General features: G+C 41.0%; 1 protein-coding gene across 5 annotated transcripts in view; it reads left to right on the top strand.

The window, feature by feature from the left end:
- Window positions 11,642-20,981, top strand: part of SCN8A (sodium voltage-gated channel alpha subunit 8) — a 200,564-nt gene continuing 191,224 nt past the window's right edge. For 3 of the 5 annotated variants that reach the window (XM_018047747.1, XM_018047745.1, XM_018047748.1), the window contains exon 1: window positions 11,987-12,104. The gene's annotated coding sequence lies outside the window, so the exon portion shown is untranslated. Of the gene's footprint in view, window positions 11,773-11,986; window positions 12,105-20,981 lie in introns of those variants that run through there. The other 2 variants (XM_018047744.1, XM_018047746.1) reach the window with 1 other exon arrangement.

The following is a 20,981-nucleotide window of genomic DNA, read 5'->3' as shown; positions in this document are numbered from 1 at the left end:
TGATTTGTCAATGACATAAGGGACTTCCTTGCTGAATCAGGTAACAGTCTCCTAATACTGAAAGAATCGTTCCTCAATGTTTTTGTGTTTTGAAAAATGTAGTCGCTATAGACACAACACACTTTTAAGTGTAGTCTACATTTCTAACATTTTCCCACCACCTTCTTAAGTCTAGACAATTGGAAAAATGATAAATCAAGTCCTGAATTGTAATGTGTCCCATTTGTTCTGTTGTAAATACTCCCATCACAGTCAATTTCAAGGTATCAGCATGATCTTACTGATTGTAGTTGGGAAGAGATTCAGGGTAGCATAACATTATTTAGTATTTCCACTCTACAGATCCAAAAGATGTAAATAACCTTAACAGCATAGACACTATCACAGGTAGTGTTAATACTTAGGAAGTGATGAATTTTCAGTATTTATTCTCTTGTTTTAAATATAATTAAAGTGTAAGTTTGCATCACTTAAGTTTTGTATTACTTAAGTTTATATCACTAACTGCTTGACAAACGCTCACAAAATTCCTGAAATTTTGCCTATCAGCTCTTGCAAGGCTGTAATGTGTCAGTCCTAGCACACCTCTGCTTTGGAGTCAGACAAGTTCAGGTTCTACTTAACTTTGCTGACTCTTTGTTCTCCAGCTGTGGGCAGTACATAATACCCAGCCTTTTCAAGTCAGGCTGTATCTACAACAGAGCTAATAATACCTTCATCATAGAGCTGAGTGAAAGCAAAATGAGATCAAGTTTATGAAGGGCCGAAATCAACACAAAGTAGGAACATAATATTAATTGATTTATTAATGTGTTTGGCTAGTCAGGAAAATTAAAGTAAAAATTGACCTATGACACTGTCAATTCCAGGTGCACAACACAGCGATTTGATGTTTTGAAACACTATAATGATCATCACACAGTATTAATCTTTTTCTTTCACTTGTCTTTCTGATCTATCCTGAACACTGCTTATTAAAATTATCTTCCTGAGACAGAGCTATGAAATGTCATCTCTCTGACTTACACTGGCATTAATCACAAATTTCAATTTGCTGTCAGAGTCTACATCTCACCAATCTCGTTGTTTCATTACTCCTTAGGAAGCTGTCTGTGCTCCAAATACAAATCTGTTGACATCCCCCACAGGGTCCTTAGGGATCCTATGGCTACACCTTTGCTCCCGGCATTCCTTCCTGTTGAGACCTTTGTATTATTTGTACCACGCTCCTCCTTTCCCACCAAAACACACCTCCATGAGGCTGCCTCTGTCAGCCCCATCTCATCTGAGATGATGTCTAACCTGTACTGAGTGCTGGGGATATGCCAGGAACGGTGAAGCTTTAATGTGTATTATCCCATTTAGTTAGTCCAGCTGCAAGGTGAAGAAATGGAGGCACAGTGAGAGCAAGTCGTCTGCCTAAGGTTGTATGCTTAGTGAATGGCAGAGTTCACACTGCAACTCGGGTGGTCTGAACGTGAGCTCGGGACATGGGCTCTTAGACATCACGTCCCACTTGAATAATTACCTTTAAAATAAATTATCTCTGCTTGCTTCATGTGTTGTGTGTACTGTTATGTAATATACCATGTTCTTGGCCTTCTTCATGTCTAGGTTTGTATGCTTTATTATACTACCATCTTCTTGAGGGTAGAGTTATTCATTTTTCAAATATTTATAAAGTGCCCTCCCTATGTATCAGGTGCTATATTAGGCATTGGGGATATAGGACCTGTCCCTGCTTAAAGAATGACAAAGCATCCATATGGTGGGACACTGTGCCGTTATAACAAAGAATAAGGAGGCTCTTTATGTAAGGGCATTGGAAATGTCCCAAGGTATACTGTTAAGACATAAAAGCAAGATGCAGAACACATTGTACACTCTGTCAACTTTTGTGTAGAATAGGAGGAGGGGGTTAGACTTTTTCTGTGTGCTCTTACCTGTTAAAATGAAAGAGTCTTTTTTTTTTTTTGATGATTATCTCTTTTTAAAAATTTATTTATTTTTTATCGAAGGATAATTGCTTTACAGAATTTTGCTGTTTTCTGTCATGACTGATTCATGTCGAAGTTTGAAAGATTCATTTCTTATCAATATGAAGTTTACAGTTTAGACAACATACTATAACAGTGCTGTAGTCAATGTACAGTGGAACCTTGAGGGTCAAAAAATATATATTCTGAAATCTTCAAAAATATATAAAATAATGAATACTACCGTGGCAGTGAAGTCCAGCTTTTTCATGAAGTCTTATGTTCCCCTTGCACATGATAGAGCTGCTGCTAACAAGTGGCTTCAAGCAAAGGACTTTGTTTTCCATCACTCCTTGCATGTTGGAGCACGTGGTTAGATTCTGTCCAGTGGAATGTGGGCGGAAATGATGGAACCCTAAAACTTTCTGTGGGGTCTGCAAGCTGACTGTTGACATCCAGGAAGTTCCTGAATGACTGTGGAGCAAATCAACTTCTCCTCCCTGCTGCCCATCAGGCTGCATATGAAAAGTGAAACTGTACTGTGCTTAGCCAGTGGGATTACAGCGCACATCTGTTATTGTAGTTTGTATTGACTTTAGTAATACGCCATACTAGTATACAATTTTCTTCTCAAGTATAACTAAAAATTTTAAGTGACTCTTTCAGACTCTTGTTACTTTATCTCAGATGATGAGCATCTGGCTAGAATACCTGCTGAAACAGTTTTACAAATTGATTTTTCTTATTTTTACCTAGTACTTCTGGTGGGATCATGCATATCACAAAGCTATGCCACAGGCATATGTGACATCTCACTCTTTAATCGATCCAATATTTCCATTTTCTTAACAGGACTATATTTTCTTAGATGTTTTAACTTATGTCTCTAGTATTTACAGCTGCAAGCTTTCTTCTTTTTCCACATTGAAAAATTTTATTATGAGATGCATCATACCTACAGCAGAGGGCATGAAACAGAGAGTATATTTTCAAGACAAACCAGAAAACAAAGACCTGTAAAATGCCACCCAAGCTGAGAAACAGAACACTGTTGGCCCCCAAGAAGCCCGTCAGTTGTCCCTTCTGGATTATAATTTCCTTCCTTCCCCCACAGAGGCAATCACTGTCCTGGCCTTGGTGATAACCATTTTTTTGCCTTTCTTTATATTTTACCACCTATATCTGATCCCTAATTTATGTAATATAGTCGATCTGTTTTTGAACTTTGTATAAAGGGAGTAATCAGCTCTATCTACTTTGTATCTTGCTTCTGTGTCCAACACGATGTTTCTGAGAGTCATCCATGTTGTTTCATGAGGGGTGAGTTAGTTCATCCTCATTGTTGTAGTCTTTTCTGTGACTGTACTGCATTTAACTTATTCGTTCTAGGGTTGAAGGACATCCGACTATGGTAAGCATCGCTTTTATGAACATTTCCCCCATGCATCCTGGTGCACGCGAGCCTGAGTTTCTCTGAGGCACACACAGGAGACTGGCCTTGCCGGGATATAGGATATGCTTCTCTTCAGTCTGACTGGACAGTTCCATTCTGTCTCACACGGGTGCCCATTAGTGGTATGGAAGATGAAAGAGCTCCTCGTCCCATATCAAAGCCAACATACTGGCACTGTCAGATTTGGAATTTTTCTGTTAATCTGGTAGTCATTTCACTGAGGGTTTAACTTGATTTTTCACTGTTAATAAAGTCGAACACCTCTCTGTGTGCTTACTGAGCGTTCAGATTTCTCTTCCTGTGAAGCGCTAGTCTTCTGCCTGGTTTCTAATGGTGGTTTGATTGCAGGAGTTCTTAATCTCAGCCTTGTGCCAGTTATATGTGTTTCAGATATTTTCCCTATCCTACACCTTGTCTTTCCACTTTTGTTATGGTATCTTTTGGAAAATAACGATTCAATTTGATCAGGACTGGATTTGTCTTCTCCTTTAAAGATAGTGCTTTTTGTGTCTTATTTAAGAAATCCTTCTTTCCCCTGAGGCCATGTAGCTATTCTTCAGTATTAGAGTCAAAGCTTTTATAGTTCTGTCTTTCACATTTAGATGTTTATTTCACATGGAAGTAGTCTAATCTCATCATTTTCCATGTGGTTATCCAATTTCAGCACCATGTATTGGAAAGTCTGTCACTTCCCCATTGGTCTGCAAAATCAACTATGGTCAAACATCAAGGATTTATAAATGTGGGGGGTCTGTTTCTGGGATTTCCATTCAGTTCTATGGATCTGTTCATCTAACCCTGTGCTAACACCTTTTTTTTTTTTTCCCATGTTAGTTTCCTTCTGTCATTCATTCAATATACTTATTCTGAGTGCTTGATAGATCTTCTTCTAGGTACTGAGGATAAAGCAGTGAATAAAGCAGACTTAAAATCCCTGCCCTACCAGAGTTTATGTTCTAGCGGGAGAGTCAGACAATAGACAAGACAAATAAATAAAATAGATAGTACGCTAAATAATATTTGCTAAGGAGAAAAATAAAGCAGGGAAGGGGAATTGGAAACATTGGGGGTAGAACTGAAATTTTGGATAGGATGACCAGGGAAGGCATCACTGAGAAAGAGATATCTGTTTATACCTAAAGGGAATAAGGGGACACGCTCTGGCTGTCTGGAGGAAGAGAGAAGAAGGATGATCCAGGCAGAAGGATCAGCGAGGGCAAAAGCCCTGGTGTCTCCGAGTAATGAGGGAGGCCAGTGAGCGTAGATGGGTGCAGATCGGAGAGGAAGTCAGAGACAGCTGGCCTAACAAGGGCCAGTCCTGGGAGGGGGCTTCCCTGGTGGCTCAGTGGTAAAGAATCTGCCTGCCAATGCAGGAGATGTGGGTTCGATCCCTGGGTCATGAAGATCCTTGGAGAAAGAAATGGCAACCCACTCCAGTATTCTTTCCTGGGAAATCCCGTGGACAGAGGAGCCTGGTGGGCTATAGTCCACGGGGTCTCAAAGAATCGTACATGACTTAGCAACTAAACAACAGGCGACAACAACAAGCCAAAAGCAAGCTAAACCAAAAGTAGAATAGTCCAAAAGTCCACAAGCCTACTAGCACATAGTGTATATTACTGTGGGGGGTTTCACACTGGTTGCAGAGAAAAGGAAGACTTGAGTGAATATTGTCCTCCACATCACCAATATTTCTGTGTGGGAGATTAGGAGTAATCTCAGAGATAAAATCTCCAGACTGGAGTCTGGTGGCATCACAGAAAGCTAAGGTATTAAATCCTGTTACCATTGAAGGGAACAGTGAATTTAGAGGGAGCAGTAATGTCTGGAATGAGGGAGAGAAGATTAAGTAAGTTATTATTGGGTCAAAAGGTAGAGATGAAAAGCCAGGCAGAACATCCAAAGAGGGAAAGTACTTCTGCTGGATTTCCATTAAACCCTAGGTGACCTCTAAAAGCAGTGGTGAGGATGGAGACAGAATAAGAGGGTCACAGGCTCTCAGGGTGGGAAGGGGCATGTCCCACTTCACACTTTAAACATCCGGGACATCAGTCATCATTAACCTGGGGTCGAGGATGAGTTTCACAAGAGAATGTAAAGCTGTGTGTTAGTATATGTGCATGTGTGTGCATGGATCTGTGAATTTATCTGGAAAGAAAAAGAAGTTCATAGCTTTTCATCAGATTTTCGAATGGGTCCAACGACTGATCCAACAGTTTCTCCTTGAACAAATGCTTTTGGCTCTTTTCCTCGGAGTGGTCTGATTTGTTGCTGATCAGCTCTATTAGAACATCCTTCCTCATACTGAGCTGGCACTTATCTTCTAGGAACTCCCAACCCTGGTCTTAGTTTTGCCCCCTGGAGCAACCCTGGGTAAGACTAATCCCTCGTTCATCTTTCTAAATGTAAACTCATTTTTAGGTGCATTGAAATTTTTTCTGACATGAGCTTAGTTGTTAAAGGAAATCCCTGACATTTTTGATGCCTTCAAAGATTCTCATGAAGTCAGCAAAAATTCTTAAATTTTGAAAAGCTTGCATAGAGCTTAAAAGTAACAAATTCTATTACCTGAACCCCATGTAATCCCATGAGGCTGACTTTCCAAGTTTGTTAAAATATTGGAGAAAGGATGTAGAACTCTGTTCTCTCTCACTTCTTGGCAAATAATGTCTAATGATAGCTCCAAAGGGTCTGGTTTTCAGGAAAAGCCAGTTTTAGTATCAAGGACATACATCCTTACTATAACAATCATAGAGTTTCAAAAATGCAAAATAAAAACTATTTACAAAGGCAAGGAAGAAGAAAGAGTTTCTCCATGTCATGAGATTTAATTTTTTAAAAATCTATAACCTCAAAATTCTAACTTATTTACACACTGGTTTTCTTATAAATTATACTACATAAAGCTTTTAGTAATTCTGCTTAACCATTTTTGTGGATTTCATTTCCATTCCTTCTCTTTATAATTACCTCATAAAATAAATACCCACTAATCAATATAAGGCATAAAAGGAGGACAAAGAATAGAAAGATAAATAGGAAATAAATGGCACAATGTTAGATTTAACCCCAACCATATTAATAACCACATGAACTGTAAATTGTCTGACCACCCAATTGAAAAACATAATTTGATAGATGGCAGGGGTGGGGGACTGGGGAACAAGGCTCAACCAGATGTTGCCCGAAAGAAACCATTTTAATATACAGATATAAATAGGTTAAAATTTTTTAAATATGAAAAGAAATACCATGCCAGTATTTGTCTATATCAGACAAAGTAAATTTCAGAGCAAAAAATATTACCAGGGATGAAGAAGGTCATTTTGTAACAATAAAGAAGTCAATTCATCAACAGGACATAACAATCCTAAACACTAATGGGCCTAATAACAGAATTTCAAAATATGTGAAGCAAACACTGACAGAACTGCACTAATCTATAATTATATTCGGAGATTCAACATCCTTCTCTCAATAACTGATAAAAAAGTAGAAAGAAAATCAGTAAAGTATAGAACAATATAGTACACTTGAACATTACTATTAATCAACTTGACATAATTAATGTTTATAGAACAGCAGAGAATACACCCTTCTCAATTGCACATGGAATATTTACCAAGATAAGTCATATTCTGGGCTATTACAAAAAGTCTCAAAAATTTTTTAAGGGTTCAAGTCATACAATTCATGTTCTCTGACCAAAGTGCAATAAAATTAGAAATTGATAACAGAAAAATAGCTGGAAAATCCTTAAATATTTGAAAATTAAATAATATACTTCTACATAATCCATGAAGCAATGAAAAAATCAAAAGGGAAATTAGAAAGTTTCTTTAATTTAATTAAAATGAAAATCTAACATATCAAAGTTTGTGGTTTGCTGCTAAAGCAGTACTTAGAAATGTATAACAATAAATGCCTGTTTTGGTAAAGGAGAAGGTCTCAAATCAATGACCTCAGTTTCTACTTTAAGAATCTAGGAGGAAAAAGAACAAATGAAACAAAGTAAGCAGAATAAAGGAAATAATAATGATCAGAGTGGAAATCAATGACAAAAAACAAAGAAAATCAGTAGAGAAAAATCAATGAAACCAAAAAGTGGTTCTTTGGGGAAGTCAGTAAAAATTACAAACTTTTAGCCAGACTAATCAGAAATAAAAAAGAGAGAGAGACGAAAGTCATAAATTACCAATCTCAGGAATGAGAGAGTTGGCATCACTACTGATTCTATAGGTAGTAAATGAAAAATATGGTATTATTGTGAACAACTCTATGGCTATAAATCCAACGACTTAGATAAAATGGAAGTTCCTTGAAAGACACAACTATCAAAGTTCACTCAAGAAGAAATAAAAAACCTGAATGGCCCTAACCTATTAAAGACATTTAATTTGTGAAAACTTTCCTTCAAAGAAAACTCTGGGCCAATTGATTTCATTTGGGCAATTCTATCAACCATTTAAGGAAGAAAGAATATAAATTCTACACAAACTCTTCCAGAAAACTGAAGTGGAAGGACTATCTCCTAACCTATTCTATGAGGCCAGGATTGCTCTAATACCAGAAACAGGGCATTACAAGAAAATTGTAGACCAAAACCCCTCATGAACACAGATGCAACAATTTTTAACAAAATGTTAGTAAATCAAATCCAACAACATATGGAAAGGATAATACACCATGACCACTTCACTACCCTAGGTTGGTTTAACATTTGAAAATCAGTCAGTGTAATTCACCATATTAACAAACTAGAAAGAAAAAACATATGCTGAAAAAGTATTAAGAAAGTTCAATATTCAGTCCTGATTAAAAAAAACTCTCAGGAAAGCAGAGAAAGAAGAGATGCGCCTCTCAGCATGATATAGTATCTAGGAAAAGCCTACAGTTAACTTTATATTTAGCTGTAAAAGACTAAATGTATTCCCCCTAAGACGAGGAAGACGTTTTGCTCTTACCACTTCTATTCAATATTGTACTAGAGGTTCTAGCTAGTGCAATAAGGTAAGAAAAAGGAATAAAAGGCATTCGGATTGGAAAGGAAGAAACAAAGCTGTGTTTATTGCCAGTGACACAATAATCTCTGTAGAAAATCTGATAGACTCTACAAAAAATCTAACAGAGCTAGAAGTGAATTTAGCAAAGTTGCAGGACATAAGATCAATATATAAAAGGGAATTGTACTTTATATACTACCAATGAATAATCAGAAGTTAAAATATAAAAACGCTGGGACTTCCCTGATGGTCCAGTAGTTGGGACTTTGCAGGGGGCACAGGTTCAATCTCTGGTCGGGGAACTAGGATCCCACATGCTATGTGGAGTGGCTAAAAAACAAAAACACTATTTAATAGCATCAAACATGAAACATTTAGGAATAAATCCCAGAAAGGTGAACAAGACCTGTATCCTGAAAACTATAGAACATTGTTGAAAGAAATTAAAGAGAACTGAAATACATGGAATGATACATCATGCTGTTGTAATAATGTCAGTTCTCCCCAAATAGATCTGTAGAATTCAATGGAATCTTGATCAAAATCCCAAGAGCCTTTTTTGCAGAATTTGACAAGCTGATTCTAAAATTCATATAGAAATGCAAAGGAACTAGAATAGCAAAATCAATATTAAAAAAGAAAAGCAAAGTCAGAGGGCTTAAATTATCTGACTTCAAGATTTATTAAAAAGCTAAAGCAATCAGACAATGTGGTCTTAGAATCAAGATAGACAAAAAGATCAACAAAATAAAATAGAGAGGCCAGAATTAGACCCTTAACATATTTGATTAACTGATTTTTGATAAATGTGTATGGGTAATCAGATAGTACAGGAAAAACTAGATATCCATGTCAAAAGAAAAAAACCTTATATATGACTCCAAAAGCAGGATCCATAAATGAGGAGAAAATAAGTCAGACTTCATAAAAATCAAGAATTTTTGCACTTTGAAAAACTTTAGGAGAATTAAAAGGTACACTTAGATTGGGAGACAATATGTACAAATCCCATTATCTCATAAAAGACTTGTATCCAGAATATATAAACACCTCTCAAAACTCATTAATGAGAAACAAACACTCCAACTGAAAAAAATAGGCAAGAGACTTGAATAGAAACTTCACCCAAGAGCATTTACTGATGACAAATAAGCCCATGGAAAGATGCTCAGTATCTTTAGTCATTAAGGAAATGCCAATCAAAACTGCAATAAGGTAACACTTCTCACTTGTCAGAATGGCTGAAGTGATAAAGACTGACCATACCTAATATTGTCAAGGATGGGGAGCAACTGAAACTCTCATTTACCGCTAGTAAGAATGGAAAATGACACACCTTTGAAAAGTAGTTTGGCCCTTTCTTAATATGCTTAATACACATGTACAAATTTGGAAAACTCAGCAGTGGCCGCAGGACTGGAAAAGGTCAGTTTTCATTCCAATCCGAAAGAAAGGCAATGCCAAAGAATGCTCAAACTGCCGCACAATTGCACTCATCTCACACGCTAGTAAAGTAATGCTCAAAATTCTCCAAGCCAGATCAGCCCTGGGATTTCTTTGGAAGGAATGATGCTGAAGCTGAAACTCCAGTACTTTGGCCACCTCATGCGAAGAGTTGACTCATTGGAAAGGACTCTGATGCTGGGAGGGATTGGGGGCAGGAGGAGAAGGGGACGACAGAGGATGAGATGGCTGGATGGCATCACGGACTCAATGGACGTGAGTCTGAGTGAACTCCGGGAGTTGGTGATGGACAGGGAGGCCTGGCCTGCTGAGATTCATGGGGTTGCAAAGAGTTGGACACGACTGAGAGACTGAACTGAACTGAACTGAACAATAGGACTCAGTTGTCCCATTCTTAGAAATTTATACCCAAGAGAAATAAAAGCGCATGTTGATAGAAGGATGTGCACACAGATACTCATGACAGCTTTATTTATAATAGAACAAAACTGGAAATAACCTATATGTCATCACCACGTGATTAGATAGACAAATTGTGGTATATCTCTATAATGAATACTACTCAGCAATAAAAGGGAAAGAACTATTGATAGATGACTGAATAATCAACAACAGAATAAATTCAAAATTATTATGCTGAGTAGAAGCCATACAAAGAGAGTACATATGGTACGATCCCATTTGTTTAAAATTCTGGAAAATGCAAACTATTATATAGTAATAGAAGACTGTGGTTGCCTGGAGAGGGAGTGAGTGTAGGAGAGTGATGTATGTATTACACAGAGGCCTGGGGAAACTTTTGGAGGTGATGGGTATGTTCATTACCTTGATGACTGTTGATAGTTCCATGTATACATACATCAAAACTGTTCACTCTAGACTTGCATAGTTTATTCTATATCAAATATATTTCCATAAATCTATTTTAAAAACTATTTTAAAATGTATATAGTGGGCACACTGTGTGTGCCAGATAAGTGTTTTAAGTGTGTAAAATGCAACCTCCTCTTTAATTATCACAACAAACCTACAGGCTGGTCCTATGATTGTACCCTTTTACAGATGACACTGAAGCTCAGAGTTGTTCACGTCCAAGGCTACCCAGTTAGTAAGTGGCAGCCTGACCACACTCTCACTCTTAACTGTGAACTTGCGATAGAAAGAAATATCTGAGAGGCACAATAAAGTGCTAAGAGTCCACACATTCATTATCTAGATCCTCCTAAGAAAGTGTGGAGTAAGCAATTCAAATGATTGTGCCTACTTAACAGATGGACAAACTGAGGTTCAAAAAGATTAAGGTGACTTTTAGTTTCAGGTCTGGGGGAAGGAATGTCTCCCTCCTCCTACCAGGGCTCCCTGTCCACTGAATCACAAGGCTCCAACTGCTGTTGATAGACTTCCGCGATTTTTTTTTTCCTCCGATGGCCAAAGATCGGATAAATTGAATTCCTGGTATTTACAGATGTCAGAAATTCCGACAACTGAGCACTGCAATATTGCTGGACATATTCTTCTGCGACTGCCGTTCAGGAAAAAGGTAAGGCTTGGCATTTACAAGGGTCACGGGGCCCTCGAGTCCACATAGCACCTTTCGGGTTTCAACGCCCGCGTGCTGGCTGACAGCCCGCCAGCGTGTTCCGCGGCCGCGTCCCGGCGCTCTGCCCGGCTGCCCCTCCCGCGCGGCTCGGTGGGGGCGTCGGGGAGGCGGGCCCGGGGACGCTCGCGAGGCGCTCCGGCGCGGCGCCCCCTACCGGCGCCCTGCTCCCTCGCCCCGGATCCGGTCCGGGCGGCGCGGGGACGCCGGCCTGACAGCCAGAGAGCGGACCGGCGAACGGCGCGGAGCGCCGCGAGCGAACGGGCGCGCCCTGCAGGGGTAGGTGGGCCTCGGGACGCAGGCAGGAGGGCGGGCGGGGGCGGCGCGCGCGGGCGGGGGCCGGGGGCGGGCGGGGGGCGCGCGCGGGCGGGGGTCGGCGCGGGGGCAGGGTGGGCGGGGGGCCCGGCGGCGGGGGCGCGCGCGGCGGCGCGCGGCGGGCGCGAGTCATCAATTATGCAAGGACTCGGGCGGCGCGGGGGGCGGGCGCGGGGAGCGCTCCAAGATGGCGCCCACCGCAGTCCCGCCCGCCGCATCCTCGGCGCCTCTGCAGTCCGGCCGCGCCTCCCGGGCCCCGCGCTAGGGCCGCCGCTGCCTCCCTCGCCGCCGCTGCCGTAAGTCGCCCCAGAGCCCCTGCCCCGGCGCCGCTCCTCTTCTGCCGGGTTCCCTTTCTCGCCTCGGGACCCTGGAGCGGGGCTCGCCCATCTCCAGTCAGGGGCTTTGCCGCAGAGTGCGCGGCGGGGCTCTAGGGGCCATGGAGCGGGGTTTCTACCCTCCCGGTTTTGTATAGGTGCTTGGAAGTCTTGCTTCCTTCTAACGTGTTTATCGGGGATCCCTGAGGAGAATTGAGGACCACTGCCCCCCACCCCCATACACCCTCTCTCTCCTCCGCTCTTGGCTGCACAGGGGGACTCTGGCTGCCCTCGGCGCCCCTTGCGTGGTGCAGCACCCCCTCCTTCCTGTATGCCAGAGCCAGGGCAGAGTCGGGGCCCCTTGCCCGGTTGCACTGGAAGGGCAGCGCTGTCCGGATCTTCTAGAGCAGCTCCTTAGCTCTACCCCCTCCCCCATGTCTTACTGCATCCTTCTCCCCCATCCAGCTCCAGGTTGTTACCAAGTGCATAAGCCAGGGGCTCGTGGGTTCTTAGGGGAGCCGGGACTCCCCTGTCCTTTACTCAGATGCGTCCGTCCCCTTTCCGACAGGGTGCCCTGGGGCTGTTTTGGGGGCCCCCGGGACCTTCCTCGGCAGGCTAGGATTCCTGCATTAGGGAGTACATCACTTTGAGAATATCCCCTTCCCCCACCCCCACCCCTACGCCACCCGATGCAGAGCCTGCTCCTCTCCTCCTCTCTCCTGCCCTCCCCCACCGTGCCACCGGCAGCGAGCACCCCGGGCTTCTGCTAGCTTTGGGCTTACAGGACTGCCCAGCTGCACGGGCTTGGACCCCAGCTCTGTAGTTCTCCCTTGGTACTCGGGGGACTGCAAAGCCTCTGCATTTTTCCTGAGAGCTCAGCTCCATCCTCTCCGTGCCAGTAGCAACCACCAGTGGAGACTTGGCAGTTAACTTTCGGGGGTGCTTAGCCAGGGCTTTCAGACCCCTTCAAGGGTCCCAGTTTTGAAGTGGTATGGAATAGGAATCATTTTTCAGTCTGATAAATATTTTTCAAACCAGGCGTTCCTTCCAGGTACCCCACCCTGTGCCCTCTTCCACACTTACACTGCAGTTTTTGAAACATGGGGGAATACATTTTACATCCGGAAACTCCAAGGTTCAGTATCAGTATCCATAATAAAAGGATGTCATCTGTTTGGGGAGGAGGGGAGAGTTGGAGAAGAAACTTTGCATTGCATCTGGCTAATTCAGGGGGAGGGAGAAATAATTAACATAGAGCAAGCACTACCAAACAGGGAAAATTGCTTTTAATGCGTGCACAGTGGGCACCAGAGAAGTCGGGATGGAGGCAGAAAGTGTGGGTGAGGGCTCTGGGGGCCAAGGGGGAAGGCACTTTTTGTAATTGTTTCTCAAGTTTGAGCCTGGAGAGCCTTCAGAGAGGTAGGGGTGTACTAAGGCTGGGGATGTTTTAGTTTTCCAAGAGAGATTTCGGGTGTGGTAGGTTTTCACTGTTTCACAGTCTTTCTGTACTTCTCCTTTCTCCACGTGCATTAGAAGATAATGGTGGTTGGGGGACTTTTTTTTTTTTTTTTTCCTAAAAAAAATTTTTTATTTTTGATGTGTAATGCAAATGGCTGGGTGACATTACCATCCGGTCCCATCCTGGTAGAAATCTTGGGGGAATCCGACTTAAAATGCTGAAAGCTTTGTAATACATTGCCTTTAACCTGGTTCTTGAAATACTGCAGCATTTTTTCTTCGGAGCTCATGACACACAAGGCCTTCAGTTCTCCCTGAAAGAGAATTTGATTGCTTGGAAGGGGGGTGGTAGTGATGGCTTGGCACTCAGCAAACATTGTCTGTCCTAGAAATTGAGGCTGTCCCTGGAGAGGGCTCTAAGCATGTTATGTGCTCTGTGCACATCTGATACAGGGTATGTGTAAATGTGTTGTGTTTCTTGGTAGTGCTGCTCGTGGGTACTGCAGCGCAGTTCTTGACAGTGCAGGCCAGTTACTGGTTTTCTGGGTTCAGTCTAAGAGGCTGACTTAATACATCTTCGGTTTTCTTTTGGGGTTTTGTCAACTTTTACCAAAATATTGAAGGATTTTATTTTAAATTAATAAAGGATTATGAAATGGCAGATAGTGTACATAAAAATAAACAACCATACAGTTGGTTGTTGCTTTCTTTGCAGGGTCTCTAACAAACGTTTCTCAGGGCCCAGCTTGCCCAGCTTTGGTTGCCTGTATGGAGGTTTACGCCAGGGTTTCTTGCCGTGGTGCTGAAAGGACAGTTCCCTGGCAGGCCTGCTAGTGGAGTGCATACATGCTGGACATGGCTTGGGTTTTTCTTGCTTTGGGATCAGCAGGCTCTCCTGTAGATGTGTGCATGCGCAGTTTGGTTTATACTTGAAGTTGCAGACCTAGTTATCATATTTTATTACTCCCACATAACTCTTCATTTTGGCTGTCCCTCATGGAGACAGTGTTTTTGCAGGCTGCAACAGATCCGTATGTAAGTCACACAGTGACATTTTGCTGACTGCATTATTTCAGCACATTTTGATAATTTCAAGTAGCAAGAAACTATTAATGTTATGAGATTTTGGTCTCCCAAACTAATCACCTGGCTTGCTAAGTTAAGCTGGATCAGAACGGCATCTTATTTGGGTTGGTTTGAACAGTGAGCTGGGTAAAGGACTTGACACAGCAGAGGCCGGTATGCAGTTCATTGTTTCACCAAAGTAATTTGTCAAAAAAGTATTTTAAAATCCTAAAATAGTGAAGACGGGCATAAAATAATTAGCTTGTATGGATCTCCCATCTAGCACAGGGATCCCCTTATATGAGACCTCACATAAAGCAGCTCATTCTGCTGGGGTTCCACTGTGACTGAAGCACTTCTATATCATTGAAAAGGTAACATAAAGTTAAAAGACATATAAATTGGGTGTGATGAGGGGCATATGTCATTCTTGTGCTTCTTACTAAGAAAAGACTGACATTTAGTGTTCTATAGAGATTATACAAGAAACCTTCACCTGCTTGAAAAGAATACAAAGATAGAGACATATCCACCTAAAGCAAGGAAAACATTCTTGAATGGAAGCAAAAATAATTACCTTTAATGTGCTGATAGTATATAACAAGTTGTTCTAGAGCCACATGCATGAATTAGTGAATACTTAATTCCTATAGATTATATCTGAGAAGGAAAATAAAACTACACTGTTTAGAAAGTGTTCAAAATGCAGTTTATTCAGCAGTTGCTTAAAGTAGGGTGTGGGCAGCAGCTGGCTCACCCCAGCAGCCCCGTGGCCCCCAGGCTTAGTGCTGGGTGCTCCAGCCCAGCCATGGTGCCAGGTTCCCCCATAACAGATACTCATTGCCCAGTGTCGTGGGAAGGCCCAGTTGCCACAGGTTATACGCCCATCATGCAGGCCTCTCTGCCATGCTCCCCTAGCTTCAGCAGTGCCTGGAGGTAACACCACCTGCTCTCTCCACACCTAGCCTTTGTTCTGGAAACCTCAGAGAGGACTGGGGCTTGACTTGTCTCAGGGAATGTTGCCCCCGGGCCCTGGCTTAAGCCCATACTCCTGACCTCTCTGCTCACCTTAAGGGCTCTCTGAAAGCCCAGTGACTCCTCTGCAGCTCCTCAGAGGTACTGTTCTTTCCACTCTGGGTCTAGCCTTTTCCTAGCAGTGTCCCAGCTCCTGGCAGCCTGGGGACAACTCTACATAGAGTGACCTGGGACCAGGCACAGGGAAACTTGGATAGCTCAAGCAGTGTAACTGCATAAACAGTAATGTCTGAATAGAGTGCTCTGGGGTGTAGGTGGTTCCTGCAATTGGCAAAAACAAACAAACAAACAAAAACAGTTTGTTCAGAGATGAGTTTCCATAATTATAAAAATAAAGTATACTTATTACAGAAATATTTTAATATGTGGAAAATGGGGGAAAAAGTCATCATTAGTGAAACAATTATTTTATGGTTATTTCAGTTTTGTTTTGTTTTTCTGTAAAGAGGGAAAGAAGCACTTGCAAAAGTTATTCAGAATAATAAAAATAAGTATTTTAAAACCAAGCCTTTTAAACTCTTAAGTTCACAGTCTACTAGTCATTTAGAGACGTAACTGCTAGACTGTTAGGTTTTAATATCCTTTTTTTTGGGAATCTTTTTTTTTTTAATTTCAAGAAATTATCTTCAGTGTAAAAGAATTCATTCTATACTCAAATATACCCAGTTGACTAGAAGAATAAAGACAACTTCTCTCAATCAGGGGCTCAATAAATATTCTCCCTCTGCACCTACTGTGTGTGAAGCATTGTACTAAACACTAACTCTTTAAATGGCAAGAACCAGCTTAGAAAATGATAACATGCTTGAAAACTATGACTATTAAAGTGTTAAAAGAAGGGACTAGAACTTTCACCCTTCATGTATATTAATTGCTGAAATGTTGAATGGTAGCATATTAGATCTAGCCCAGTGATTCAACCTAAAAAGAATAATTTCGTGCAGAAACATGAAGTAAATGCCTGTAAAGAAAAGGCAAAGAAGAAATCTGGAAAAATTTTCTTTAAACCAGGACTTGCAGTTAAGTACGTATCAGGAATTAAGGTGAAATGAAGACCCAGGAAGGTTGTCCTGGTTACACCATTGAGAGGATAAAGTCAGAAGCAGTGTGGGCTTTGGGGACAGGCAACACTAAGGTTCAAGTCTCCACTCTTCTACTTACTAGCTTTGTCACCTTGGATAGGTTATTTAATCTATCTGAGCTTTGGTGTTCTCATCTGTAAAAATAGGAATAATAATACCTACGTGGCATGGTGTTTGTGGGGATTAAATGAAATCTCTGTTTCCTTATGGTTTCTGACACACAGAGCTCAGTGTATATTAGCTCCTTTTCCTCTTGGGATTTAGCAGCTTAGTGTATATTTATATGTGTATTTGATATAGTATATGTGTACTGTATTAAATTTCAGTAGTCTGGAAAGCAGACAGTTGCTTTATCTTCAGTCTGGCAGAGGATAGAGTCAAGAGGTACCCTGACTGTGGATGGGCATTGCTAATGTAGAAGGAGAAAAGAGGTACCCTGACTGTGGATGGGCGTTGCTAATGTAGAAGGAGAAAGGTTTTACTGTACAGGTGCAGTGCTGACCGCCACCCCCACCCCCCACCCCATGCAACTGCAGTTACTAAAGTAATTCTGAGTTCATTCCCAAACTGTTCTAGAATAGAACTTTTTACCAAATAGGAATGCTCTGGCACTCACCAGTTGGCAGGTAGCTGAGCTGGTTTTAGCCATGGCTTGAGATCTGAAGGTGGAGTGGACTCAAAGGCTGAGGTTCCCCTTTATTCTCGAGTTGGGTGTCTTCACTGTGCTAAGTGATTATACACGTTTGGAGTTGCTTTTGTCTCCAGCATTCTTGTAGGTTTTCCCATTGTATAGTCTTTTTTGTGGGGAGAGGGTGGGTGGGAAGTGCAGCATTGTGGGATCTTAATTCCCCGGCCAGGGATCAAACCCATGGCCCTGCATTGGGAGTGTGGAGTCTTAACCACTGGACCACCAGGGAAATCCTCAATTATGTCGTCTTCTAACTGCTTTCTTTGAATGAGTGTCTTACATTTAGGTCTCATGGCTGACCATCTACCTAATTATTACTCTATGTTTATAAAAGCTTTAAAAATCTTTTGATGAGTTGATTGTTTGAGTTAGGTAAGACAGATATTATTCTACTCATTTTCAATCTGAGGAAATTGAGTATCCTAGCTTGAGTTGTCCAGGGCTATGGGACCATTAAATGATGGAGTAGAGACAGGGACCCAGGTTGGTTAATTCATGTTTAAAAGATTTTTTTTTCTATTAAATGGTGTTATATTCTGATATTCATATAACCAAGTGATGTGAACAATTTTGGCTTTATTTTAGGAAATTATCATTATCCTAGGTAGCTAAACATATCTTAGTGAGTGGGCATAATGAAAGATTCTGGGATAGGCAGAGGGAAGGCCAGAGTACCTTTGAAGGAGAGCAGGACGGATTCTGGAAGCAGGACGGATGAAGGAAAATGAGCAGAAGATGTGTCTCACCAATAAATAGAGTACAGATGAAGAGAGGAGGCATGGAAGTAACCTGCTTGCTTTGTTTCTGCAGCTATCCTAGCTACTTCTTTAAAAAAAGTCGTCATGTCTTGGGGTTTCCTTGTCTTTCTTAATTTCTCTTACACATAAACACATGTTCGGCTGCTCACAAATGCTCCCACATTGCCAACATAAGTTATAACCAGGACCATAGGGGAATTATGGCCACCATCACCTGGACTTTTTTTTTGCTTATGCAAGGCTGAAATTGGTATAGGACTCAGAGAAAAATTGCTCCTGGGGGGTGAGGGTAACCTAGTTGAAGTAGAAAAAGTTCTGGGAGGCTCTTAGTCTAAAAGAGCAAAGGTGAAAGTAGGTAATAGTTTTGATTTCCCTTAGGGATGTGGAGATATGTTGTACTGAGCAGAGCCCAACAGAAGGGAAGCTGGGACTCGAAGGGTCTGAGATGGGCTCTTAGTTTGGAACTGAAGCGCTCTTGATCCTGGAAGGAGTTGATTGGGTTAGGGTAACTAAAATGTTGTCTGGAGAGGTTTTATATTCACTGTTGGTGGTAGTGAGAGGCTTCCTGCATTCACCGGGCTTGTCCCAGGATCTGGAAATGGAAAACACTGAAGTCCCTCAAAAGACACATTAACAGGCTCCTTTCATGTTCAGTTGATTAGTGTGATTTTTATGCTGTAAAGTCTTTTGAGTTCCTGGGGAATAAGAACATCAGAGAAATATAGTGAATGCTTATTTATCCAGGGATGGGTTATCTAGGCTATGAATTATATGTGCTATTTATTTTCCTCCCTTTTTCTACATTTTAAGTATTTAACTGATTATTAGCATTTCCATCAGAGTGAACTTGGGAAAGGAGAAAAAGTCAAAATTAAAATGTTACTGTTAATTTTTAGATAGTGATTGATAAAGAAAGAAGTCAATAAAAAAGTAGTTCATTTTTCATCTATTCTTACTCTCTCCTTATTTTAAAGTACAGACAGTTGAAAGCTGAGCCTCCAAAAGCTTCATGTTCACCAGAAGCCAGTATGAAATGGTATTTTTCCTTCATTTTACTGAGTGACAGCCCTGTAAATAAATAGGTCTTAATTTATTACATGGCTAGTGTCTTGTTTCACAAGGAATTTTTCTTCAATTAAGGATAAATGCAGCAGGCTTTTGCTTCACATTCACTAGTATCTTTTTGTTTTAGCAAGCAGCTGAATAAAAATGCTTTTAACTGAAAGCAGACTGATGCATTATTATTAAATTGCAGAGAAGGATTTCAAAAGAGACTGGTAGCGTTTTCTTGGAGGTCAGAATACCCAAACATCTCATTTGCCACAGAATTCCCATTTGGATAGCCAGAGATTTTGGTGAAAATTAAAAGGAGAAATGTCTTGTTTCTAGGAATGATGCCTTGAAGAAAATAAAGCATTTAAAATAGATTTATACTGTGATAAGGAAGAAATCATCTGGAGGGTGAGAAATTATCAAAGTGGAGAGGGAGAGACAGTGAAAAGAATGACTGCAGCATATGTATCCCTCGGCTGATTCATGTTGACGTGTAACAGAAAGCAGCAAAAGTCTGCAAAGCGGGTGCCCTTCAATTAAAAAAAAGAATGACCGCAGTGAAAATGGACAAGGGAGCCTGGATGTGAACTTGGGGAGAGTCCTCTCTCCTCTGCAGGCTCCTTTGGATACGTGTCTCTGTTTATTCCCTGAGCTAGAGTGATCCTGAGCTTCTGGATCTAGCACAGACCTTTAGGAGGATGTTTTGTGGTTTAAATGTTATTTTACCCCTTCCTTTGCTGGAACTTTGCTGCAGGTTGCTTACTTTTCCTCATCTCTGCTTTGGAAAAGATGGAGAATACTTTCTTGCTTTGTAATAAAACAAATAAACAAAAAATGGTAACATTCTTACATGTGTTTTTAATTAACTTTTTTTAAATGATTTTAAGTCATTTAATATAAAAAAATTTTTTCACACGGCACTGTTGCAGGTATCTCTCCATTCTGTACATAAAATTCATCTTTAACATTTATTTGTTTGAAGAGTTAACAGAGGCAAAGGGTTAAAAAAATCAGAAGCTTTTCAAAGTTAAGTCTTCTTATCCCGTCACCTTCACTCCGTGTGCATTCTATAAAGATAACTACTGTTACCAGCGTCTTTGTATCCTTTCTACATGATATGCTTGTAAACTCTTTCTCTTCCCTGTCCCCCACACAATTATACCCATTGTCTTTTGAGGAAGACTGTTAAAATAGTTTGAGGATTTGAATTCTCAGTCTAGGTCATTTTAGATCAATTAATCCCCCCTTAGCAAAAACATTTAGTGACATTCTTAAATGTATTTTTTTTTTTTAGTTTCTTTTTTTTTTTTTTTAAGGATATTAAGTCATTTAATATGAACACATTTTCTCAAAAGGCACCGTTGAAGGTATCTCTTCCATTCTGGGTTATAAATTTGGGGATTTGAATATAATTAGAGTATAATTAGAATTATATTCAAATTAGAATAGAAATTTCACCAAGAACAAATCAGTAGGACTAGGTTAGGATACCCCAGTGGCAGATAAGCCTGCAAAAATGGGAGAGAGTTAGCTAAACATTATGAATTTGTTGACGTTGTGGTTATCCTTGGAGACGATGGAGAACATAGAAGGTGGTGGTGGTTGTTTTAAGGCATGCAGAATGACACATCACAGTTTATAATATTTTAGGAGGATTGGGCAGCGGTGAATGTACAGCAGGATGAAATAGAACGAAGAATGGGCTTCCAGTTAATTGGCT

The sequence above is a fragment of the Capra hircus genome, chromosome 5, assembly GCF_001704415.2.
Source record: "Capra hircus breed San Clemente chromosome 5, ASM170441v1, whole genome shotgun sequence".
NCBI classification, from domain to species: domain Eukaryota; kingdom Metazoa; phylum Chordata; class Mammalia; order Artiodactyla; family Bovidae; genus Capra; species Capra hircus.
Note: the sequence above shows the minus strand (reverse complement) of the source record. Positions and strands in the feature narration are given on the sequence as shown.